Source organism: Hyla sarda, chromosome 8 (genome assembly GCF_029499605.1).
Source record: "Hyla sarda isolate aHylSar1 chromosome 8, aHylSar1.hap1, whole genome shotgun sequence".
Classification (NCBI taxonomy): domain Eukaryota; kingdom Metazoa; phylum Chordata; class Amphibia; order Anura; family Hylidae; genus Hyla; species Hyla sarda.
This window is the reverse complement of record NC_079196.1, coordinates 28,186,645-28,212,697: the sequence shown is the minus strand read 5'-3', so window position 1 is coordinate 28,212,697 and position 26,053 is coordinate 28,186,645. Positions and strand designations below refer to the sequence as shown.

Below are 26,053 nucleotides of genomic sequence, written 5' to 3'. Positions count from 1 at the left end.
CTGCATCTCACAGCGTGCAACGTCAGCACGTCAGGCCTGGTTTATGTACCGCACCGGGCAGAGTAGGGGATGTATAGGAGCGGAGAGAAGCAGCTCGAGCGTAGACAGTTATCCGTGTCCTAGCGGTTATTTGAATTTTATTCTGCTGATCCACGGAGGAGAGCTCCGATCAAAGCACGTCCATTGATGAGATCACCTGGATCCACTGCTGTATCACAGTATCTAGGCCTTTGAGACTTTAACAGGAACAAAATAGTAGACCACTTAAATGTACATATGAGGTATGCAGTACTTATGAGGGGAGGAAAATGCACTCCAGTATGCTTAAAAAAGTATTTGTGTTCAACACCAGCCGATGAGTACTTTTGCCTTGCCTTTCACAGTATCTAGGCCCTTGAGACTTTAACAGGAACAAAATTGTACACCACTTAGATGTACGTATGTGGTAGGCACTTATGAGGGAAGGACAATGCGCTCCAGTATACTTAACCCCTTTTTCACCTTAAGGACTGAGCCCTTTTTCACAATTCTGACCACCGTCACTTTACGAATTAATAACGCGAAAACGCTTTTACCGAATATTCTGATTCTGAGATTGTTTTTTCGTGACATATTCTTCTTTATTTTGGTGGTAAATTTTCGGCGTTACTTGCATCCTTTTTTGGTGAAAAATCCCCAAATTTCATGAAAATTTTGAAAATTTTGCATTTTTCTAACTTTGAAGCTCTCTACTTGTAAGGAAAATGGATATTCACAATAAATTATATTTTTCTTCACAAATACAATATGTCCACTTTATGTTGGCATCATAAAATGGACATATTTTTGCTTTTTGAAAAAATTAGAGGGCTTCAAAGTAGAGCAGCAATTTTCCAAAAATCCATGAAAATTGCTTAATCTGAAGGGACAGATGTTACAGAACTACAACTCCCAGCATGCCTGGGCAGTCCAGGCATGCTGAGAGTTGTAGTTTGGCAACATCTGGAGGGCTGACTAATGGCAGGGTATAGGAGGAGATCGCAGCTCTGTGACCTCACTCCTATCCGTTGTCGCTGACAACTCTGATCAGCCCTATTGACATATTAACAGCTCTGAATTGACATGCGATTTTCTCCGATCGCCGACATGGGGGGACCCCCCTGGGCGATGTGCCGGGGTGCCTGCTGAATGATTTCAGCAGGCATCCCGATCCGGTTCCCAACCGGTTAGCGGCGGGACCGGAATTCCCACGGGCGTATCCATACGCCCTGCGTCCTTAAGGACTCGGGATGCAGGGTGTATGGATATGCCCTGCGTCCTGAAGAGGTTAAAAAAGTATTTTTGTACAACACCAGCAGTACACACAGTCACTGTGTACTACACCCAAAATTGCACTTTCTCTCTATCTCATCTCACTCCTTTCCCTATCAGTGCTTCTAGGCAGGATTTGTTCTTGAGCTGAATTGCTGCCATTCTGTGCAACACACTGCTCTCTGTCTCTCTTTGTAATAGAACGCTGCAGTAAGAATGCTTTTCTGTGCAACACACACTGTTCTCTGTCCCTCTGTGCAACAGAACACTGTGACTAGGAGGTGAATTGCTGCTGGAAAAAAAGCTTTTCTGGCTAACACACAGCGCTGTCTGTCCCTATCTATATCTCTGCAATGAAGGGCTAAAGTGACTGGCCGCAATATGGCTGTCGATTATATAGGCTTGTGACATCACAGGGGTGACTGGCTGCTGATAGGCTGCATGCTGCATGTGATTCAGGGTCATACCGCCTACCCTTGTTTCCGCCTTTCCAGGATTCCTTGCCTCATGTCCTCACATGTGGATCCGCCATTTTAGATGCCCTGGAGCCTGGACCGCACTAAATGGAGTTTAATTAAGCGATTTGCGCAATCGAATTGAGCCGATATTCACATTTGTTATGAATCAAATTTTTCCTGAAATTCATAAGGAATTCGGATTTGCCAGATTCGATTTTCTCATCCCTAGTTCCAACCACTGGAATACACCCCTTCTCCTCTAGAAATTGACTTATCTCCTACCCTGAAGTGCTTCAGCTCCCACCTTCTTAGACAACAAGAAGACCGAGAAGTGAGAAGGCTGTCTTTGGGCAATGTCCTACCTTAGCCAATGATTGTCGGAGAGGGCAATTACTACTGAGTCCAGCTCATCTCAGAAGATGAGGTCCAGAGTGCTCTAAGTTAGGACACAGGCCCAGTTCTGGAGATTGCTGAGGGTCCCAGCAGTCAGAACACCTCAATCAGACACTTACCGTATTTATCGGCGTATAACACGCATTTTTTTAGGCTAAAATATTTAGCCTAAAGTCTATCTGCGTGTTATACGCCGATAAGCCGCTGCAGTTCAATGATTTAAAGGGGGCGCTTTAAAGTCCTGCCGACTTCTCTGCCCCTGCCTGTCCTGGGGTTTGGAGCCCTGCTGCCGCCGCTTCTCTCCCCCTTGCTATCGGTGCCGGCAATGGGGCAGCGTTGCCGATAGCCAGGGGCAGAGAAGGGGCAGCATCACCCATTGCCTCCCCCATCCCCGGTTGTATAATTACCTGTTGCCAGGGTCGGGTCCACGCTGCTTCTGACCTCCGGTGTGGCGTCCCCTGTGTCGTTGCTATGCGCTGCACGGCGCGGCGCAATAATGAGTGACGTCACTCGTCATTGCGTCTCGCAGTGCATAGCAAAGACGCAGGGGACGCCACACCGTCATTTTACCAAGGATATTTGGGTAAAAAACTTTTTTTGCCCAAATATCCTTGGTAAAATGAGGGTGCGTGTTATAGGCCGGTGCGTGGTATACTCCGATAAATACGGTACCTCCTATCTTATGATTGATTTTAACAATTGATCCGATTATACATTCCCTCTAAAGTATTGTAGAAATTGTTTTAAGAGCAATTTCTTCATCACATGACCACAATCCTTTCCCTTAGTTGCTAGGGAGAGGCAGAGTTAGCAGTAGGTAGCATGTTAGAAAATACTTAACCTGTGAGCAGTGGTGTAACTTTTGGGCCCCAGTGCAAAATCTGCAACAAGGCTCTATATCTACCAGGTACCATTCATAATACTAGTCTTATATAGGGCAGATGTGCCTTGGGGCTCCCTTAGGCATCAGGGGCCTGGTACGACTGCTACCTCTGTACCCCCTATAGTACTGACTGTCAGTCTTTTGGAAAACACTACACATTACTGGATGATTGGATGAGTAATTTCAAACAAACTAAGTTCTGTTATATCTGTCGGGAATGCAGAGGATCTAACTAACCTAACTTAACTTATTTTGGCAAAAAAAAGTAGCTTATTCTACACACTGATGAATATAATGCCCATTTCAAATATCACATTCTCTGACATACTTAAAGTGGGCTTTTTGGTCCCATCCTGACGTATACATGATACCCATCGTCTGCCAAATGTGAAATATGCCAGGGCCTTCTAAGCCCATTTTGATCTCCATTACAAGATGTCTCCTAAAGAAAAGGACAATAGACTAACAATATCTGTTTATTCTCCAGAAGTGGCCCCTTTCTCAGCAACAAAGGAGAAATGTTTATAGAAGTCACATATGAGATCAGTCCCTTGAACTTCAGTTCTCCGAGCTGTTTTGAACAATTCTACGGAGAGTTTCAGATAGACATTTTTGTATTATATCACGCCCAGGGGAAAACTATATGATCATCTTAACAAGGGCTTTTCCTCAGTCTCGGCTGAATAAATATGCATTTTGTTTTATTAATCTTCAAACAACTGCAATGAATTTTTACCCGAGACTTTTAAAGGCAGAGAGAACAAAACAAATAATAGAAATCTTTAGAGGGAAAGGCTATAGTAAAGGACCTGAGGTGAGTCTTTCAAAGCAAACAGTCCTTAAATGATGTGCAAATGATTTCTCTGCTGTAACTTGATGTATGAGCGATGATTGCTTGACTGCCACTATAACCTGCTTTAAAATGCCGATCTTTGAAAGAGAAAAAAATTATCTGAATTGAAATGGATGGAAACAATTTAGCTGGCTCTATAAGTATATTATAGTGCCAGCTCATTGTAATTCAGCTCCTTGGCACTCGCTATATACCTGTGGCTCCAAGGAAAATATCTCAATGTGATAAAATATATTGGACTTCTTAGGTCTATGTGACTAGGGGCTCCTGCACCTGGTCACATTACTGGTATTGGCATTATACTATCCTCTACCTCAGTATGTCTCCCGTTTCCTACATAGGCACATAGAGGTTTGTCAGATTCTATGCATCTTTGTAGTGGGGTTCGTTTCACCTGTCAGAAGAAGAGATCCATAAGGGTTCGCCATCCATTAACACTGAATAGAAGGGGATGAATCTCAAATGTTCTACTAGAACAACTGGTGGTATGTTCATATTAACCAGTTGATGCAATGTTTACATACAGTATTTGCATGCCAATGTAAATGTACTCTCTGCTGATTGTGTGAATACATTTGCAATCCTTTGTATTGAATTTATTCCTGCAATGTTGGCTACTGCCACTAGATGCTGCTATAATACTATAGATTATAAAAAGAGCTGAGTACCGGAAGTTATTCAGTTTGTGGCTGAGACCACATGAGAGGCAGAAGTCTCCGGTGCTGAGAAAAACAAAGAACTAAGCCACAAGCATGGTTCATTTTGCAAAGAAAAACAGAGGAAGAGTCTCGGGATGAAAATACACATTTATTCTGACCTCAGGCTAGACAGCTAAATGATCCAATTTGAAACCCTTCATGTATTAAAAGAGTATCAGGACATTGTTGTGCTTGGAAAGCAGATAAGTTGCTAAGGTCTTTACAGACCAAGGCATATGTTTTGGTGCATTTAGCAAAGCCACGGTCTGACTGTGGGGGGAGACTTGGGTTGTCCACTCTTGCATTTCCTTATCAGAGTATGGAAACTTTGTACTTTGTTGCTAACACTGTCCAGCTTCTACTACTCTTAACTGGAATTCTACTATTGTCAGAGTAAGACAATAAATACAGATGTTGCTCATCCCTTGGTGTGATCACCTATAGACAAAATCCCATCATCCTCTACTCACACACATGCTCTTTTCCAATCTCAGCCTCTAATTGCCTTTGGCCAGGTCATGGGAAACAGCATCTCTGCCAAGTGAACTAGACCTAGGTCTTGATAAATCCACTAAATTGGTTGGCTTAAGTGTGGATAAAGGGATTAAACATTTTTTTTTTTAGTGTTTAGAGGATGGTATAACTTAAGGAGCTTGTTTCCTGAAAATAACTCTTCTCCATATGCCCTATTAGGACATATGGATATCTCCTCTGATCCAGACCTTAAGAGATGCTCAGTAAGAATTTCTCTCAATCTAGCAAATTAGACATATACATTTTGACCATAAAATTCCCACTGTTGCTGCTAGGGAAATGTCTGGCTGCATGTGGCTTCTCCAGAGTACTCATAGATTACAGATGATCAATGGACTCTAAGAAATAGGAATTGCCTAAACCAGTATACCTCCTATAATCATTTGTCACATATCATAGAAGCATGGGGGCTTATAGCAATGGAAATTGGCCTCTTATTATGCTGTCTGATTTTTGACCACAGAACAGAAGGGCCTTTTGCTTCAGATGACCCGTGGAGCTACTAATGCAGTTCCCTGGGGAAAGGAGTTCTGCACAGTTTCTTTCCAGTAGCAAAAGGAATGGAACCAGCCAGAGCAGAGCCCCCTTTCTCCAAGGTTTCCAACGCAGCCCCATGGTCAGGGACCAGCCTTGATCTACATGGTCTTAAACAGATAAAATGTGGTACCCCAGTTATGTAAGATCTTGTAGAGCATAGTATCACCAGTATATCTGCTTCTGCACACTTCAGGAGAACATAGATAATTGTCTCTATCCACTGAGTCTAAAGATGACCAAATCAGTTTGGCACAAAGCAAATGTGTTAAGAGTTTCCCCAATTTGTTGATTCTGCAAATCTGAAACTTCAAAATGGCAGCCACTACTACTAGCCCTGCACAGACAAACACCCCCTGCCTTGCTAATCAGGTTCCATAGGGTAAACAGGATAAGTATAAAAAAAAATTGAAACCTAGGAGACCTCAGAATGTCTTTTCAGGACAATTGGTCACTTATGGTCAATATGGACCAAATTAAATTTGATAGTCAATTTCAACAAATTAGATTCTAAATGAATAGTGTTGCTCGCGAATATTCGCAATACGAATTTTATTCGCAAATATAGCACTATATATTCGTAATTACAAATATTCGTTTTTTTTTTATTATTATTTTTTTTTTCACAGTACACATCACAGTGATCACTCCTATCTGCTTCCAGCTTGTGTGGTGTAAAGAAGGCTCTAATACTACTGTGTGAGACTGGCGTGCGAATTTTCGCATATTACGAATATGCAAATTTAGCGAATATGAGAATTTAGCGAACATATGACGAACATTCGTCCATATATTCGTGAAATATCGCGAATTCGAATATGGCCTATGCCGCTCAACACTATAAATGAATTTCATTTTCATTCATTTTGAGATATTAAAAAGCAATCCAATGGATAAACATTCATTCTTTTACTGGAGAACTATTTTTTAACTTTCCCTATGTGAAACATCAGAAGGACTGGAGGTGTGATGATGTATCCTGCTCTAAAGTTTGCCTCACCATCCAGAAGCGGCCGGCCTGGCACCAAGCGCCTATGAAAGATGATGTATAACAATCACACTGAGCAGCATTTAAAGAAAGAAAGTGGAATATCTCATGCATCCCAGCGATTTGCATACCAATGCACACAATGGTGTGAGGACAAGCACAGCTGTGTTTTGAAGTACGATTGAAAGAACAGAATTGAAAGTTCTATATAGCAGTATTCTCCATGAGCATCTCAGCTTTGTTTAGTAAACTAAATTGTGAAGGAGAACGTTTGCCTCTTTTGTGCGCCAGTTGGGAAATACGCCTACCTCACTTACTTGGCCACATTATCTTAATAATATCAGCTTCTTTTACATACTGCATATACAATATATATTAGCGGGCTGGATTGTGGAATAACGGAAGCAAGGCGTATATTCATGTGCCTATTTGCATACTCAAACCCAGATTGAGCTTTGAAGCCACACAGCTGTGATATGACTGCACCAAATTTAACATCTGCTAGCGAAATAAAAGCCTAGGAAAATAAAAGAAATTAAGCCTCTCTATCATATTGACTTCTGCATTATATAGATATTTTTTTTTCATATTCACATTAATATAGTTGAATAACTTGCAAAATGAAGGCAATGAGTGGTTAAAGATATTGTCTTGCTGCGAGAGATGTGAGACCCTGAGCTGGGTCCTGCTCGATTTTGGGGACCTCGGTTTTGATACTTTGCTTTTCTCTGTCCCGTGGTGGCAATCTTGCCTCTCGCCTTTCGGAGAAGGGCTTGCGATGGACCGCATCCTCGTGCATGGTTTTTTGTGTGAACACTTGCACTTGGGTGAATTGAGAGCATGTACCTCGGCTCTTGATTGGTAAAGATGGTGGTTCCATCTGAAGTCAATGGGTTCTAGAAAATCTATGGGATATTGCAAACATTCTGCACTTCTCTAAACTGGGTAAGTAGGGGGGTACATCACAAAAGAAGCTGGACTCCATTGCCTTTGATTTCAGTGGGTTTAATCATGGGTGTAAAAATGGCCAGACCTGGTCCAAAAATAGGCCCAGCCGTTTTAGACTAAGAAACCCACTTTGTTCATAGATGTGGCTATGTGAGGGAGGAGTCACAAAGGGGCTGGGCCAAATGTTAGTCATAGTTGTATATAAAAACAGTGTGCAACTAAATAAATCATATAGCTACCAAATAACATTAGTATGAGGAGGAAATATAACCATCATACTGCTACTGACCAAATCCTGTATACTGACCAATATCACCAATAATAGCAGTACACAAGGGGGGATATTATCTCCAAACATATTACCATCATACTGTTACTGACCAAATCCTGTATACTGAGACCAATATTACCAATAATACCAGTGTTGTGACGAGCACTCCGGCCACTTACTCTGGCCATGAGCGCTTTCCTCCTCCTTCCTCCGGCAAGTCCGGGATTCGCATCGCGGGACGTGCCCGCATGCAAATCTCGGGCCGTCACTTACCCCTTGCACCTGCTAGCCTCTCCACTGGTTCTGTTCCCCAGCGCGCACCCCCACCTCCTAGAGCACGCACATGCCAGCACCCTGTAATTTAAAGGGCCAGTACGCCCTTAATTGTTTTCCACCTGTACTGACTCTATAAGTGTCAGCACTTCCTATTATCTTTGCGTGCCCTGTACCCAAGAGAAAGCGCTACTGTGTATAGCCTAACCTGTGTTCTGACCTTCTGCTCCGTGACCTTGCTTCTATGCCGCCTGCCTGTTGACCTCCTGTTCCGTGACCTGACCTTGCTTCTGTGCTGTCTGCCTGTTGACCTTCTGTTACGTTTCCTGATCACGTATCTGTGCTGCCTGCCCTTACCTTTTGCTAGTCCTTTCTACGAGTTTGCCTTATCCTTCCAGTGCTACGTTTCATCTCAGCAGCCTGTGTGGATGAGTCGTACCAGGGCACCTAGGTGCCACCTGCCGCAGAAAGTTCATCCCACTTTGTGGCGGGCTCTGGTGAAAACCAGTGGACACTTAGACTCCGCTCCCTGGTACGGCCCACGTTATCTTCCACACAGGTACAGCGGATCCACTACCTCCGTGAGTGTTACAACCAGTATATAATGAGGAAATATCACCATACATGTCACCATAAAACTGATACTGGCCAAATCCTGTATACTGAGACCAATATTATCAATAATACCAGTATACAAGGAGAAATATTATCACCATTCGTAATACCATAATACTGTTACTGATGAAATCGTGTATACGGAGACCAAATTAGAGAACAAAATAAGACATCATTAGAGACCCAAGGTAAGATGCTGCTTTGGAGTCAACAATAGAGTGAAAAGTGTTGAAATATAGTGAAAGAGGTATTCCTTTTTTTAAAGTATTGTCTGAGGCTGAGGATGGTATAAAAATAATAAGCATACTACACTATACAGTGGTCTCTCAACATACGATGGTAATTCGTTCCAAACGACCCATAGTTTGTCGAATCCATCGTATGTTGAGGGATTCGTGCAATGTAAAGTATAGGAAGCTGTACTCACCTGTCCCCGTCGCTCCGGACCAGGTCCACACCACACCCGATGCTGTCCCAGGGGCTCCCGCTGCTGTCCCGCTGCTCCGGTGTCTTCTTCGCGATCCTTCGGCTTCTTCCGCATCTTCTGCAGGGTCCGGGCCTCGCTTTCTGGTGACGTTATTACGCTGCTGCGCCGCCGCGGCGTGCGTAGTGACGTAATAACGACGCCGGAAAGCGAGGCCCGGACCCTGGAGAAGATGCGCAAGACACCGGAGGATCGCGAAGTGGACCCGGAGCAGCGGGAATAGGTAAGCGAACCTGCCTGGGATGCTTAAACTGCTATCCGACAGCAGCTTAAGCATTTTGCGCTGTCGGATAGCAGTTAATGCGATGGCCCCGACATATAAAAGCATCGTATGTCGATGCTGACATCGACATGCGATGGCCTCTGAGAGGCCATCGTATGTCGATTTTATCATATGTCGGGGCCATCGTAGGTCGGGGGGTTACTGTACTTCTCAGGGTTCCTGCAGCTGCTGTGTGAATGCTATTTGTTCCACAATGGTCGCCACTTTTTCCTGGTTCTGTGTCGTCCTGACCCCACAAGACCTACCCACTAAGCCAATCAGGGGCACTGCCACTGATTGGTTTATCGAGCAAGGCCTGTTGGAATCTGGACAACACAGAAACAAAAAAAAGAAGAGACCAGTGTTGATGCAGCAGCTGCAGGGGTCAGGAGGGAGTGCGTATAGGACATTTATTATTTTTGCACCACCTCCAGCCATGGAAAAATTTCCTGGACAACCAATTTCATGAAGTGTATGAGTCAGAATACAGCATAATTTACTGATCAATTGGGGTCCAAATGGTGGCAAGAATGCAGGGGCCACATTTGAATGGACTTGAGTTTTGTTCATGGATGGTGCTCCACTGAACTTATCTTGGTGAGGTTTCTATTTTTATGATAAGTGGGATCTTTGTGACTGGAATTAAAAGGTATCCATACTTTCTACTCGCCCAGAATCACTATGACAAATACAGTAATTCTGATGATTTATTTATGGTATGAAGGGATCTTGTCACCAGAGATGCTCATTGAATATTGAGGGAATAGTAATATTTTATATCAATAAATATAATTTTAATACAACTGTTACAGCTACTATGAGTACTGCTGCTGTTACTATTATGATTACTACTGTTATAACTGATACCCCTCTTACTAGTTTTAATACTAGACTTCTGATACCACTGCTGTTACTAGTTTTACTCCTTTTTATACTTCTGATGTTATAAACCCTTCCACTGTTTCCTATACTGGTCCTACGAAAATACTGCTACTATTACTATTATGACTACTATCGTATATACTCGAGTATAAGCCGACCCGAATATAAGCCGAGGCCCCTAATTTCACCCCAAAAACCCAGGAAAAGTTATTGACTCGAGTATAAGCCTAGGGTGGGAAATACATCATCCCCCCTGTCATCATCCAGACCCCCGTCATTAACACCCTCATCATCATCACCTGTCATCATCCCCCACTTCATCATTACCCTGTCATCATCCCCTCTTCATCATCTCCCCCTTCATCATCCCCCCCTTCATCATTACCCTGTCATCATCCCCACCTTCATTATCCCCCCTTCATCATTAACCTGTCATCATCCCACACCACCCCCTTCATCATCACCGCTTGTCAATGTCTGATTTAACAGTGGTCTTCAACCTGCGGACCTCCAGATGTTCCAAAACTACAACTCCCAGCATGCCCGGACAGCCATCGGCTGTCCGGCCATGCTGGGAGTTGTAGTTTTGAAACATCTGGAGGTCTGCAGGTTGAAGACCACTGCCCAGGCCTCCGTCATCATCCAGCCCCCCCCCCCTTTAGTTTTGTACTCACCTCCGCTCGGCGGTACGTTCGAGTGAGCTGGTCCGGGCCATCTGTGCTGCAGGACCGTCCGATGGGGAGGGATAGTCGTTCTGGGCTGTCCATCTTCACCAGGTGGGCCTCTTCTCCGTGCTTCGCACCCGGCCCCGGAATAATGACGTTGCCTTGACGACGACGCACAGGGACGTTGCTCATGAACGTCCCTGTGCGTCGTCGTCAAGGCAACGTCATTATTCCCGGGCCAGGCGCGAAGCGCGGAGAAGAGGCCCACCCAGTGAAGATGGACAGCCCGGAACGACTATCCCTCCTCACGGACGGTCCTGCAGCACAGATGGCCCGGACCAGCTCACCCGAACGTTCCGCCGAGCGGAGGTGAGTACAAAACTAAAGGGAGGAGGGGGGCTGGATGATGACGAAGGCCCGGGCAGTGGTCTTCAACCTGCAGACCTCCAGATGTTTCAAAACTACAACTCCCAGCATGGGAGTTGTAGTTTTGAAACATCTGGAGGTCCGCAGTTTGAAGACCACTGAGGGCGGAGAGTTCACTCGAGTATAAGCCGAGGGGGGTGTTTTCAGCACGAAAAATCGTGCTGAAAAACTCGGCTTATACTCGAGTATATACGGTACTAATATTATTACTACTACTATTGTTGCGATCATTACCATTACTGAACAGAGTTCCAAAAGAGAAAAAAGACAAGTGCACTCTCTGTTTTGCTGCTGAATCTGGTTCTTGCTTTATTCCAACAATGTCACAAACATCATGGTATCACAAGGTAGGAATCTCAACATGCAGAGTGCTGAGCGGGACGTCTCACCTGGGCAACGGGGGGGCGTTTCACACCCACTGGCGTTTCCTCAGGCCCCCTGTTGATGTCAAAAATAGGAGCACCACAATAGCTGCCCAGATCCCACTCAGGTGCACACGTGAACAGTGCCGGGTATCCACTTCTTTACAGTTTACTATTACGATTACTGTTTCTATAGTAATCTTAGTACCTACTGATACTTTTATTGTTATAAATAATTTGGCTACTGTTACTGCTTTGGCTGCTAGTATTATTATGACTGCTACTTTTACCAGGGGTGTTGCTAGGTCTCCAAAAGCCCCAGGGCTAGAACCCATAGTCAAGCCATGCCCCCTTAACCACACTCTCAGATACGCCCTAATGCATAATGCATTATCAGGGATATAACTTCCCGATTCTGGTGATCGGTGGGTGTCCCAGCAGGCAGACCTCACCGATCACCTAGCTGTCCCCTATCATGTGGATAGGCGAACATTAAACATTTTTGGGAATACCTCTAAGGGTTGATGTTATTTTTATTGGGGGGGGGGGGGGAGGTTAAATATTTTTAAAATCTTTTTTTTTCTTCTACCTGGCTGGTTAATAAATAAAGCGGGAACATCATGCATTTTTTTATTTTTTAACCCCTTAGGGACTAGTGTTGAGCGGCATAGGCCATATTCGAATTCGCGATATTTCGCGAATATATGGATGAATATTCATCATATATTCGCTAAATTTGCATATTCTTAATATTCGCGTTTTATTTTCGCATATGCGAAAATTCGCGTATGCAAAAATTTGCATATACAAAAATTAGCATAGGTGAAAAATCGTATATGCGAAAATTTGCATATGCAAATTTCGCATAAGCGAAAATTCGCACGCCTGTCTCACACAGTAGTATTAGAGCCTTCTTTATACCTCACAAGCTGGAAGTAGAGAGGGGTGATCACTGTGATGTGTACTGTGAAAAAAAAAAAGAATATTCGTAATTACGAATATATAGTGCTATATTTGTGAATATTCGCAAATTCACGAATATGCAATATTCGCGAATAAAATTTGCATTGCGAATATTCGCGAGCAACACTATTAGGGACATGCGGAGTAAATGTACATTGCAGCGAGTAAAGTCTGTCTGCAGTGAGGAGATGCTGTTTTCCCGTTCTCCATGCCAGACCACGGCTATGCGCGGAGGGTGGGAGAACAGCGGGGGTGACATGCGACAGGAGCAGTGTCTTAAAGCAGTGTTGGCAATAAATAAAAAAACAGAGGTAGCCAGAGACCCAGGGCTACAGCCTCTTTAGCCCCCCTAGCAACACCCCTGACTTTTACTACTACTTCACCTTTTACTAGTTTTATTACGACTGTTACTATTTCACTACTACAAATATCTACTGATACTACTACTTATTGTTCTATACTTATGACTACTGTATCTACCATTACTACTGTTAAAAATAATACTGCTACTATAACCATGACTATTATAACTATTGTAATTGCTAACACTATGACTCTTATTACTACTAGTATTCTAATAGTATTACAACAGTTACTGTTAAAGGGGTACTCCCATGGAAAACTTTTTTTTTTTTTTAATCAACTGGTGCCAGAAAGTTAAACAGATTTGTAAATTACTTCTATTTAAAAAATCTTAATCCTTCCAATACATTTTATGGATTGTATACTAGAGAAGAAGTGCATAGAGCACTGTGGTTGTGACATCAGAGAAATCCAAAAAGAAAAGCATTTCTTCTGTAGTATACAGCCCCTAAAAAGTACTGGAAGGATTAAGATTTTTTTTAACAGAAGTAATTTACAAATCTATTTAACTTTCTGGCACCAGTTGATTTAAAAAAAAAAAAAAACTTTTCCACGGGAGTACCCCTTTAACACTGTTCTTAATATTACTACTACAGTTCCTTCTATTACTACTACTTCTTTCTGATACTAACATTACTACTACTGTTATAATAACTTCTACTAATCTTCTATAACTAGTGCTGTTCCAACTAATAATAATCATTATGACAAATACAGTTTAACATCATAACGTATTGTTATTTAATTTATAAGTGTCAAAATAGCAAGGTGGAAAAACATTCCCACTACATTTAGTCACCATTATTTTGTTGCAGGAGGGGAAAAAAAAAATACATAAAATAAATCAGAATGACATTTTGCCAATCTGTACTGTGGGACATATTGGATTGTCACAGCCAATACGCTTTGGCTCATACAGTATTTTCCAAACTGAGCCAAAAATCCGTAACAAACTTCATTCTATGACAATAATTTTTGTTTTTTGCAAAAAAATATTGTATATTTTGATAATTAATTGAATATATCATATAAATTTAAGTCAAAATATTAATCCCAAAACAATATTGTTTTAAAATCCTAATTTTATTGACAATGACCCAATCATCAGCAACTGGAGAATTTTGGACTTCCCGGACAGAATACATATTAATGAAGAAGTCATTATTTGTAGATGTGATATTTGCAGGCTATATTATGATACATTTTTTCATAAGTTTGCTGTATATATGACGTCACTTTTTTCCGCAACATCACATATTCCATGTTCTGATCATAGAGTATCTTTTTTTTTTTTAAAACAAATTTTATTGAATTTTCATTGTTATAAACAAACATCACACATTGATGGTTAAGTGCGGAATATCATCGAATAAGAGCCATAAGAACATTCAATAAATTACAAACCAAAAACTGTAAACTCCACACAGCTAATGGAGAACCCAAGTGGAAATGCGCGGCAGTATCACAATATTCATTCGCCTCGCTCAAATTAGGCGTGCCATGCTCGTAGTATGCGAGAAGTCAAGGTCAAGAGGTAAGTCGTAATGGACCCAGTGAATCACTCAAAACCCCAAGACAGTACCAGTCTGTCGAGCTAAAGGGCTTAACTATGTCCTCTATTTCAGCTGGTGTGTAGTGTGCAACAATAAAATCTTGCCATTTGGCGAAATATTTTGCTGTGTTTGTGCTCATGTGTCGTTCAGTATCAAGCCTATCTATCCCACATAACAGTTTAAGTTGCGATATGACCATGGAGATGGTGGGAACAGAAGGGGAGAGCCAGGTTGCGAAGATACACCTCAGTGCCACTAAGAGGACAATGTGAACTAGTTGGGGTGTTTTGGTGGGGCCTTGGTCGGTCAAGTCAGGTGGTCTAAACTGATGAAACAATAGGGCTCTTGGTGTATGTGGTAGTGACATTTCCCATTTCTCTCTGATATATGATATAATCATTTGCCAATATCTTTCTGTATGGGGGCACGTCCAAACTCCATGCCACATATTCGTCAAAGGGGTAGCACATTTAGGGCAGGCCGTGATACGATCGGGGAAATCCGGGGAAGGCAGTATGTTAAACCCATATAAGGCTTTGTGAGCCATTTTGTAGTAGGTTTCACGCCATCTCTCATTGATAATGCATTTACGGATGATATTCCACCCATTCAAGATACATTCCGAAATATCGTCTCCTGGTACCCATGAGGTCCACGCTGAAAAAATAGAAGAGGGTGTAAATTTCAGTAGTACTTTCCTAAGGGATGTGTATATCATGGAGATGGACAATTTACGGGGTTCCGAACCAATAAGATAGTCTAGTTCGTTCTTTGTGGCCTCTTTGGACAGGTTACGCAATCGACTAGAGAAGAAAGAGCATATCTGTTGTATAGGGAATGCATGAGACGGGGGAAGGTTGTGTAGGGAAATCAGTGTGGTTGGTCGGAGCCATCGTTTCTGAGTAACGTCCATTAAGTGCCCGGCCTTTGTGAGGCCCCTGTCCGACCAAAGGCCAAGCACCCCAGGAGGAAGTCTCGGGGGAAACTCTGGATGTTTCGCCAGTGGTAGATGTTTGGATAAGAGGTAAGGCAGCCCATATAACTTCCTGACCTCCTTCCAAGATGCCACCGTATCCCTCAGCAGTACAGAGCGTTTCACTATGGAGGGGAGTTTAGAGTATGCAGTATGTAAGAGGACTGCTAGGTTCCATGGGGCCGCCAATTCACTCTCTAAACCGTAAAGAGCATGGTAAGAGGATCCATGTATCCAGTCATTAACAAATCGAAAAAGACATGATAGATTGTATCCTCTTACATTGGGAAAATTCAGTCCCCCATCAGACCTATTGAGCATCAGTTTGTTTAGTGCGATTCTGGGCCTCTTCCCCGCCCAGATAAATTTGGTGAATGCTGAGTTTAAGCCTTTCACGTCAGTATGTTTTAACAGAAGTGGTAGGGTTTGCAGGGGGTATAGGACCATTTTAATGAGTGCACATCTCCCCATAAAGTTCAGGGGGAGTTTTTCCCATTTACGTAATTCAGCTTTAATCTTGGAGAAGAGGGGAGTATAGTTTAAACTATATATGGTGTCGGGCGTTCTCCCTATTTTGATACCTAGGTAGGTGATGGAGGAGTCAGCAATGCGGACTCCCATACCTGATATTTCTGGAAGCCACTGGTGACGGAAAGGACCTAGGGGTAAAAGTTCCGATTTAGACACATTTATTTTGTAACCCGAGAACGCCCCAAATGTTCTCAGATGTTCAAGAATGCGTCCTAGGGAAGCAGTCGGGCCATCAAGGAACAATAAAATATCATCTGCGAACAATGTCAATTTTACTTCATTCTTCCCCACCTTAATGCCAGGATAAATATTTTCAGACAGTAGGGAGAGCGCCAGGGGTTCTAACGCTAAATTAAAGAGTAGGGGAGAGAGTGGGCAACCCTGTCTGGTGCCCTTAAAGAGAGGGAAGGGTGTGGATAGGATACCAGGCGTGTGTATTCTAGCCATGGGGTTTGCATAAATCCCCGAAATGTAATTCCTAAATGACCCTTGAATACCAATCGCATCCAGCACCAGTCCCAGCCAATCCCATTTTACATTATCGAATGCTTTTTCAGCATCCAAAGTGAGCAAGGCAGGAGCTTCACCCCTCTGGGGCTGATGCTGAAGGCGATCTAAAACCGCCATAACCGTTCTCAAATTCATGGTAGCTGATCTGTTCCTAATAAAGCCCACTTGATGGGAACCGATTAAAGCTGGCATGAATCGAGAAAGACGGTCAGCTAAAATTTTTGATAGAATCTTGATGTCTTGGTTAATTAGAGATATCGGACGATAGGAACCTGGGTCAGTTAGGTCCTTACCCGGTTTAGGTAAAACTTTTATGTGTGCAAGAGAGGCTTCTGTGGGTAACGATCCCGTAGACATGAATACCTGAAACATATCCCTTAAGACTGGGGCAATCTGCTCTGATAGGGCTTTATAAAATTCGCCTGAATACCCGTCAGGGCCCGGGGCCTTCCCGTTATGGAGATGACCGATAACTCCCTGTATTTCCTCCACCGACACCGGTGCATTAAGAATCTCCCTCTGTTCTTCCGTCAGTGTGGGAAGTTGGACCCGTTTCAAGAAGGCCTCACCCACCGAAAGGTCAGAGGGAGAGTTTTCATAAAGCGAGCTATAATAGGAGGACAGCAATTTGTTAATGGAGTGAGGGTTTTTGTGCGTAACTCCCGAGGAGTCTTTAAGTGCTGTTATGTGAGGGGTGGGTATCTTTCCCCTAGCTATACGGGCCAGTAGACGTCCCGATTTGTTACCGTGTCTAAAGAGATCTACCTCAAAGTGGGACCTCCCTAGGCGTTCCCTTCTATCCCACCATAATTCAAAATTGGCTCTAGCCGATTTCCATTCCTCCCGGTTCTGAATAGTAGGGTGGGCTACGAAGGTGGCATAGACATCCCTTAGTCGAGCACTGGCTGCATTCAGATTTTTCAGAGAGGTGCGTTTTAGGTGGGCCACGTGTGCCATCAATTTTCCCCTTAATACTGCCTTCCCCGATTCCCAGAACAGAGTTGGGTCTGAGCGGTGTTCCCCATTATATACGGTATATTCTAACCACCAACCCCTAAGTAATTCGAGGAAGGTATCATCCTTGGCCAGCAGTGAGGGGTAACGCCAAAGAATATCTGTCCCTTTGGGGTAGGAGGGCAAGAGCCGTAGACAGAGAGGGGCATGGTCTGACAACGCCAGTTCTCCAATGTCTACTGAGCTAACTTTACGGTAAAGTTCCGGAGATGTCAGTAGATAGTCTATACGAGACCAGGAAGAGTGAGCATTGGAGAAATGGGTGAATTCCCTATCGTCCGGGTGGGACATTCTCCACACATCTAGCAGTCCCAATTGGTCCAAGAAAGGGGGCAATACACAGTCCCTGCTACGTATGGGGATTGCTTGAGATGTCGGGCCCTTTCTGTCCACTAGGGGGTCGAGGACTGTGTTAAAGTCGCCCCCCACTATTTTGTTCGTCGTGTTATCGTCATGAATTCTGTCCGCTAGAGCGTGAAAAAAGGACTTATTTTCCCCATTGGGACCGTATATGTTATAAATGCTAAAGATCTCTCCATTGTGGTCAAGTCGTAAATGTGAGACCCTGCCTTCATCATCAGTGTCGTGTGATATAAGACTAAATGCAAAAGATTTGTGGATCAAGGTGACCACTCCTGCTTTCCCATCCTGGGCCTGAGAACCAAACACCTGCCCCACCCATTGCTGCTGTAACCTAAAGAAATCTGAGCCAGCTAGGTGGGTTTCTTGGAGGAGGACAATGTCCGGGTGGAATCTTTTCAAGTATCGTATAAAAAGTCTTCGTTTTTGGGGGAGCGAAGACCCTTTACATTCCACGATATTATGTTAGGCATGGTAAATCAAGACAATCTAGACAATCCCTCATGGAGGGCCGTGCAGATATTATATGTGTAAGTAGATATGAAAGGGCGCAGCAGCAATGGGGGCATACCAAACATGACCCTGAATAAGTAATACCGTGTAAAGTATCTGTAAGGCAGGATAGGTGCCCGATAATAAACTGGGCAGTAGTTTTCACTAGAGGTTCCGAGCTGTGGGAAAGAACAAACAAAACAAAAACAGTATACAAGCAAATAACAGTTAACCATCTTGTAGAATATCCTAGAAAGTGTTGCTAATTTAGCAACACCTTCCTTTTGGATGATGGACTTCCTTTTTTCGGCCGACATAGGCATCAAAGTAATATCACACATTTCTGGATGCCCATGCTCCCCCCCCCTCCCCCCGACCCCTTCTAAGATGGTCGAGTCCCTCAGTCAGGCAGGGGAAAGGCCAACCCTGCCGTGCGGCCGTGAAACATTACAGCACCAGAGCCGGGTTGGAATATGGCAACACTGGAAACCTTCTGTATAACAGCGCCATACAGGCGAGGAAGATAAAAATAAAGAGAAAACCTGGACGTCCAGTTCATCATTCCCGTAGTCCCAGCAGAAGGCTCAAAGGCAAGAAGGTGAAGTCATCAGGAACAAGGAACAGCTGTGGTCAGTCAGGTGAAGATCACCTGTCGCTGTCATAGCCACGACCTGGAGAGCGATGACGTCTACGTCGGTGTCTTTGGCTTGCGGAGAATTGCGATTCTCTAGGTGCTGAGCGGGAACGATGATTCCTCCTTGGTGACCTTGAACGACGAGTGGGCGTCCGAGCCGGTGGACGGGAAGATGACGTGGAGGAAGAGGACAGCAGCTGGTCCATTGATGAAGATGCTTCCTCTGGAGTCTTGAAAGTGGTAGTAGAGCCGTCAGGATGGAACACCCTCAGGGTGGCTGGATACTGCAGTTGGAATCTATATTTCGCCTGAAATAGCTTAGTGCAAACAGTGCTGAAGGCCCTCCTTCGTTTCGCCACTTCTACCGAGAAGTCCTCAAAAATCAACAGGCGCATACCATGAATTTCCAGGGGTTGTGTCAGACGGCGGTACGCCCTCAGAATATCAACTTTGTCGTTGTAATCCAGTAGTCGCAGAATGACTTGACGGGGGCGGGCCTCCGGAGTGGAAGATGGTCGGTTAGGCTGGGGGTGTGAAGATGGGCCAATTCTGTGGGCTCGTTCCACCCTGCAGGGATGAGACAGGCCAAGCGACTTAGGAAGATCTCGCTCACAAAAGCGTTGCAGGTCAAGAGGTGCTACTGTCTCCTTAACCCCCACTATACGTAAATTATTGCGCCTAGAGCGATTTTCTAGGTCTTCCATTTTCTCGCCAATGCGGGTCATCTCTAGTTCCATGTCCTGTAGGCGTTTAGCTGCAGCCGTGTCGGTATCCTCCAATTGGGAGGTTCTGTGCTCCAGTTCTGACAGGCGGCCAGTATGTTCCTGTACTTCTAGTTTTAGGTTTTGGAGAGTTGCTTTTAGGACCTCCTCCACTATATTTCGTATAGTTGGGGTAATACGCAACGCCATTTCATTCGCCAGGTGCTGGTAGTCTATGGAAAAGGCCGGCCCTGGGGAAAGTTGAGGGGTTGCAATAGTAATCCCGGGGAGTGTGGGGCCCACGGTGGCAGTGTGTGGTCCCAAGTGTGGGTCAGCTGGCAGGCTGACTTCCATTGCGGTTACCTCAGAGTTTAATCGCCCCTCCGTTCGTGGTGGCCGTGATGTCTCCCCCGATGCGGTCGCCGCCATTACTGCAGAGTCGGGCTGCGCAATTTCTGGGACTGCAGGTGGTGCCGGTTGTTGGGAGCCGCCATGCGGTGTCGCCCCATCAGTCCCCGGCATCTCCACGCGGGTATCATTCATTAGTGGCAGTGTGGGGACTCCCGAAGCGGGTCGCAGCTTCTGTCCCGCTGCCGCCGCCATGACAGGTGCGCTTTGCGGCGTGTGCTGGGGAGGCGCGGGCTGCGACGTACCGGAGGAGCCGCCACGTTGGAGGTACCTGTCCATCCCCTCGGTCTGGCTGAGGTGTCGGGTGGTGTTCGGGGACTTCTGAAGCCCGTTAGTGCAGCGGTACCAAGCTGGTATGAGCCAGGGGTGGAGGAGGACAGGCGCTCGCCGTCTACATCAGGCCGCGCCGGAACCAGAAGTCATCATAGAGTATCTTAAAGTGTAAATATTTATACTGCACGTCACTATGGATAACAATATTAGTCTACAAGTGAACAACCTTGGTCGAAATCAGTTACTTACAATGCAGAACTTTAGAATAGCTTTGTATATTCACTATAACTACAGTATTAACTATAACTACAGTATTACAGTATTAACAGGTATTAACATGAACTTGAACTGCACATTAAAACATGCTGTATTTAAAGGGTTAACTACTTTGACCATGTCTTTCAAACATTCAATTACCAAAAGAATATATCTTACTTAAAAGTGCCGACAGTTACTACTGCATTGATTCTTAGCTTGTTTTCTTTTTTGTATCTGATCTAAATGATAGTTTATCTTATGCTTTTGCTTAGTTCAAGAGATAAGTGGAGTAAAGATGATACCTTTATTGGTTAACTGAGAAGATGTAGCTTGCAAGCTTTAGGGTATATTCACGCTGCAGAATCTCCACTCGCAGAATTTTTGCGAGCGGAGATTCCATCTGGCGGTCGCCACCAAAATACTTTGACGGTAGGACCATGCAGCACTGTGCCGTCACCATTGATGGCTATCCAGTGCTCGTGAACTTCCGTGCAAAGAATGAAAATGTTCTTTCTCTGCGCTGAACAATTTCAGCAGCGGAATTGTCCTCCGCTGAAATTTTTCAGTGTGAAGGGGTCTTGCTGAAGACCCATTCACACTGATGTTAATGTTCACTGGGAGTACTTCCACTCGTGGAATTCTGCTCACGGAATTCTGTGGGAATTACAAAGGGGCAACATACCCTAAAAGACCTCTAAGGTCCCTTCATCAGGCGTGTTATACAAAATAATTGTAATAGCATCTCTCTTAAATACATTTACAAAAGGCATAGGTACAAATGGGAAGCAGATATGATCAACTCAGTGTTGGACAAAGTTTTAGTCAGTTATGACAGCATAATAGGATGTACATATATAATACGATGGACATAGGTATATAATAGGATGCACAAAGCAGTCAATCTCTGGAGGTTGCAAAAGGTGATCACACTTGTGAGGTCACGTTGTGTGCAGGACTGGGAGTTCAGCAATCATTTCCCTTGCAGATCATCTACAGAGTGAGAAATCTGTGATGGGCAGTAGAGTCAACAGCCCTCTACAAGTGTTAAACTCTGTAACATCACCAACCCCCCCATATGAGCTCACTTCTAATTGTGTGACATCACTAATCCGCCCCAGATGACCTCACGCCCATTGTGACCTCACTCCTTAACTAAGAAATCACCAGACATCACTAGTCTTCCCCAGATGAGCTTACCTTCTCACCTTGTGATATTATCACCAATCCTCCCCAAATGAGCTTGCCCCCTCGCTTGTTGATATCAAAAAACCTCCTCAGGTGATCTCACCTCCTTACTTTGTGACAGCCAGCTGTTCCCAAAGGACATCATCCCCTCACTCTGTGACATGACCAGTTCTTCCCAGAGGAGCTCACCCCCTCACTCTGTGACATCACCAGTCTTCTCTCAGATAACATCACCCTCTCACTTTACGACATCACCAGTCTTCAATAGATGAGCTCACCCCCTCACCCTGTGATATTATCACCAATCTTCCCAAGATGAGCTCACCACCTTACTTTGTGACATCAACAGCCGTCCCCAGATGACACCACTCTGTCACATCACCAAGCCTCAATAGATGAGCTCACGCTCTCACACTGTAACATCACCATTCCTTCTCAGATGAGCTAATAACCCTCACTTTATGACATCACTAGCCATCCCTGTTACCGGAAATTCTCTTAAAGGACATGTCTGGTGCTCACTTTTCTTATTGTATCCGTTCCGGGCTGCAAAAAAAAAAAAAAAGAAAATAAGCTTTCTCTTGCCTGCCTATGCTCCCCCGGTGCTCGGGTACAGTCGTTTGGTCCCCGGGCTGTATTCTTCTTACTTCCTGTTAGCCCGGCACGTCACACGGAGCTTCATCCTATCACTGGCCGAGGCGGGACATCGCTGCGGCCGGTGATAGGCTGGAACGGATACAATAAGAAAAGTGAGCACCGGACATCTCCTTTAATTTTTATTTTAATTCTGCAAAGACCCTTTAAGTTAAAAATTGATAAAATGTCTGGATCCATTTACAGTAAAGTGAGTTAATGACTACTGTGGTTGCCCAGAACAGCTGCTTCAGCTGCTACCCAATAAAGTTGTCAGGTGGTTTAGTTACTAAAGTGTTTTTTTTATGAAGTTTGTGAATATTAGGTACTGGAGGCATAAGTAACTGTATTTTCTTTATTTGGCAGACATTTTGTGCATATAGTGAAGTTTACAGAATGCAGTGAGTTATTTCTTTTTTTTACATTCCTTACATTACACTGTACAACTGAATGGTTAATTTGGTCACAAGTCAACTCCTAGCCAATGGATACAGAAGCCAGCCTCAACTCGGGAAAGTGGTGGACCTATGTTAGTTAGTGAGGGGCCTTAGCCTGGCTTTGGCCAGCAGCAAACATATTTCAATCAGTACGACATGTACCTAAAGTCTAGTTGCACTCCATAATGCAAGGATTCATCTTCTACTTTGTCTTAAAGCCCCCAAAAGGAGAGTATTGTTATTGAAAGATAAGTATTGTACAAGGGCCAGTCTTCATTTTAACTGATCATTCAAGACCAGTGCCATCCTGCCTGCCATGTCATGGAGGACTTCCCTGGATACACTTCTACGATGTGTTGTGTCACAGACTGCAACCAAAAGAACAAGCAAACTGGAGTTCTACCTGTAAAGATCCTTGTCCAGTAGTTTCTGCCATTGAGACTTGAGAACTACAGAGGAAGAGAACCCTGCACACAAACCTCTGCAGAGGACATGTTCATGCACACATGCTAGAGCACAAGTGTAAAGTTGTTTACAAGAAATTTGGCTTCAGAGGTCTAATTCCTGGGCTTTGTATGTGGGAAAAGCTTTATTTTGAAAAAGGTTTTGGTTTACAAAGGAACACTGGGCTAACACACAACTATGTGACACACATCAGAGACTACTACCCTTATGGTATCCCATGACATCAACCTTAGTGCACACCACAACTACTCCAGAATGTACAAGTGGCACATGGTACACATGCCTAGGGAATCTACCTTCTCTGGGACCAAGGAGGCCTCTACCACACTACCTCCCTGATGTCTTGTAGTTATCCTATTATGACAAGAAGAGAAAGCAAGACTTTAATAGAGGAGCCCACCTGACCTATCTGTGGCTGCAATAGAGGGTCAGATGAAAAGAGGGACCTAGAGGTACAATAGAGGTTCTCAACAAATTTATGTGCCCAAGGTCCATGAACTTTTTAGAGCCTCACCATACAGGGTTACACTCTCTTGGCCTGTTAACATAACGTGAGCAGGATGATGAATCCATGGTATTAAGCCAACACAAGCAATCATGAAAGCTGCAATTCTCCAGAACAAAACCGGTAAACAAGTATATTTATATTTATATGAGTTCAGCACTTTGCAAACCTATGATTTTTCCCACGAAACCAAAAGTCTTTGGTTAACTCAGGGATTTTGCTTGTATTGTGAGTTACACACAATCACAAATTACATTCTCAAGGATAATATATGTATAATACATGTAATACACTGTATTTCAAGGAGCCGCCTTTTCTTTTCAAGGCATGTAAACTAGACTGGTTGGTGAGTCTTAAAATAAATTCCCCTTAAAACATAGATATAAGGTTGCACTTAAGTGTATTAATGTGTAGAATTTTGCCCCAATAGCCATTGTGTTATATGTAATTTTAATGTTATAATTTTCGATTTTTTATAGATTAATATTTCCAAAAATATAAGTGATGAATATGCTGAATATAATTTATTAATATTGCTTGTTTGTTTATTTATTTATTCATTCATTCATGCTGCTTATGTAGTTTCAACCTGTACTGCAGAGATCACCTAATCATCTAATGTCCATACTACACAACTATCACCCAGAAGCTTCCAGAAACCTGTGGGAGGAGCTATCAAGTCCAGCCCTCTCTACCTAAAGGGCAGGAGTAGGCCAGTTAGAATCTGGCTTTGGCCAGAGAAGAGAGGAAGAACAGCAGCTCAGCTCAGCAGGGCAAAGTAGAATTTCATCTGAATTAGTTCCTTCTTTCCACCTCAATAATAAGATGTAGAAGAAGGGCCTTCCTGCTCAGCCAATCACTGGCCAAAGTGGTGTCTCAGTCATTGATTGGCTGAGCGAGAAGGTCCTGTTTCTACATCTCATCTTGGAATCAGGCAGAAGAGATGAGCATCGGGGGAACCAGGAGGAACCACAACAGGACCTGCAGGGGACCAGGAAGGTAAGTATAACCTTTTTCTTTTTCTCACCAGTCCCAACATTCTTTTAGATAATTGTGTCAAACCAGAATAGCCCTTTAAATCTGTGTAAAAGCTGGAACTAATGGATTATTAGACAGTCTGGATTATCTAATGTTGGATTAAAGGAACTTCACTGTGGATTCAGATATAAAAATATTGTTTCTTTGAACTGATGGGAATTTACAAATTTACTATTGATAACATTTTTTAAGAATTCACACTCTTTGGCATTCTCAGGAAACATTATGTCACGTAATGGTCAATTTTATATCACTTTTACTTAGTATCCTTGAATTATTTTACATGTTTACAACACAAGCACGTATAGACGTACAGATAGATGTGTAGGCTGCAGAAAATATGTGGTGTTAAAAATTTATATTTTCAAATATCCCAATTTTTGGAATTCTGAGTAGGCAAACTGGACAATGAAAGAGCCACCTGTTAATTGATAACAATGTGTCATCTGTGTTTCTATGCCAAATATTCAGATGTCAGTTTTGGCTCCCTCCCTGTGCTGTACTGGCTACGATATCGGACTCGGTTGTGTGATCATTAAAGCATTATTTCAAAAAAGCAATTTATTTTTCATGCAATAAACAGTGTAACATTAAGGCTTATGATACTGTACATTCATGATAAATTTGATATGCTCTCAGCTTTCATGTCGTTTCGGAAAATCTGGAATTCACAAAATAGATTTCTTAATAATCTAAAATTAAGAAGTTTGCAGACTAGAAATAGGAGGCTGGTTTTAGCGAGGGCCAAGGCTCAATGGGCAGGAGTGGTTCTATTTTTTTGGGTGAAAAAAAAATCTGATTCTTCTTTTCTAGTTCTGGACAACCCCTTAAAATACCTTATCTCTTTCTCTCTTGGTGCCTGAAGACAGCCACAATGTAACTTTATGAATTTACATATTTGCAAGATAATTTGGTACTAAAAAGAAATTATTCAGCAC

At 43.5% G+C, this 26,053-nt stretch overlaps 1 protein-coding gene across 2 annotated transcripts in view; it reads right to left on the bottom strand.

Moving 5' to 3' along the window:
• The window catches only part of ARHGAP15 (Rho GTPase activating protein 15), a 788,583-nt gene that overhangs the window by 334,630 nt on the left and 427,900 nt on the right, over positions 1–26,053 (bottom strand). The gene's annotated exons all lie outside the window — the stretch shown is intronic.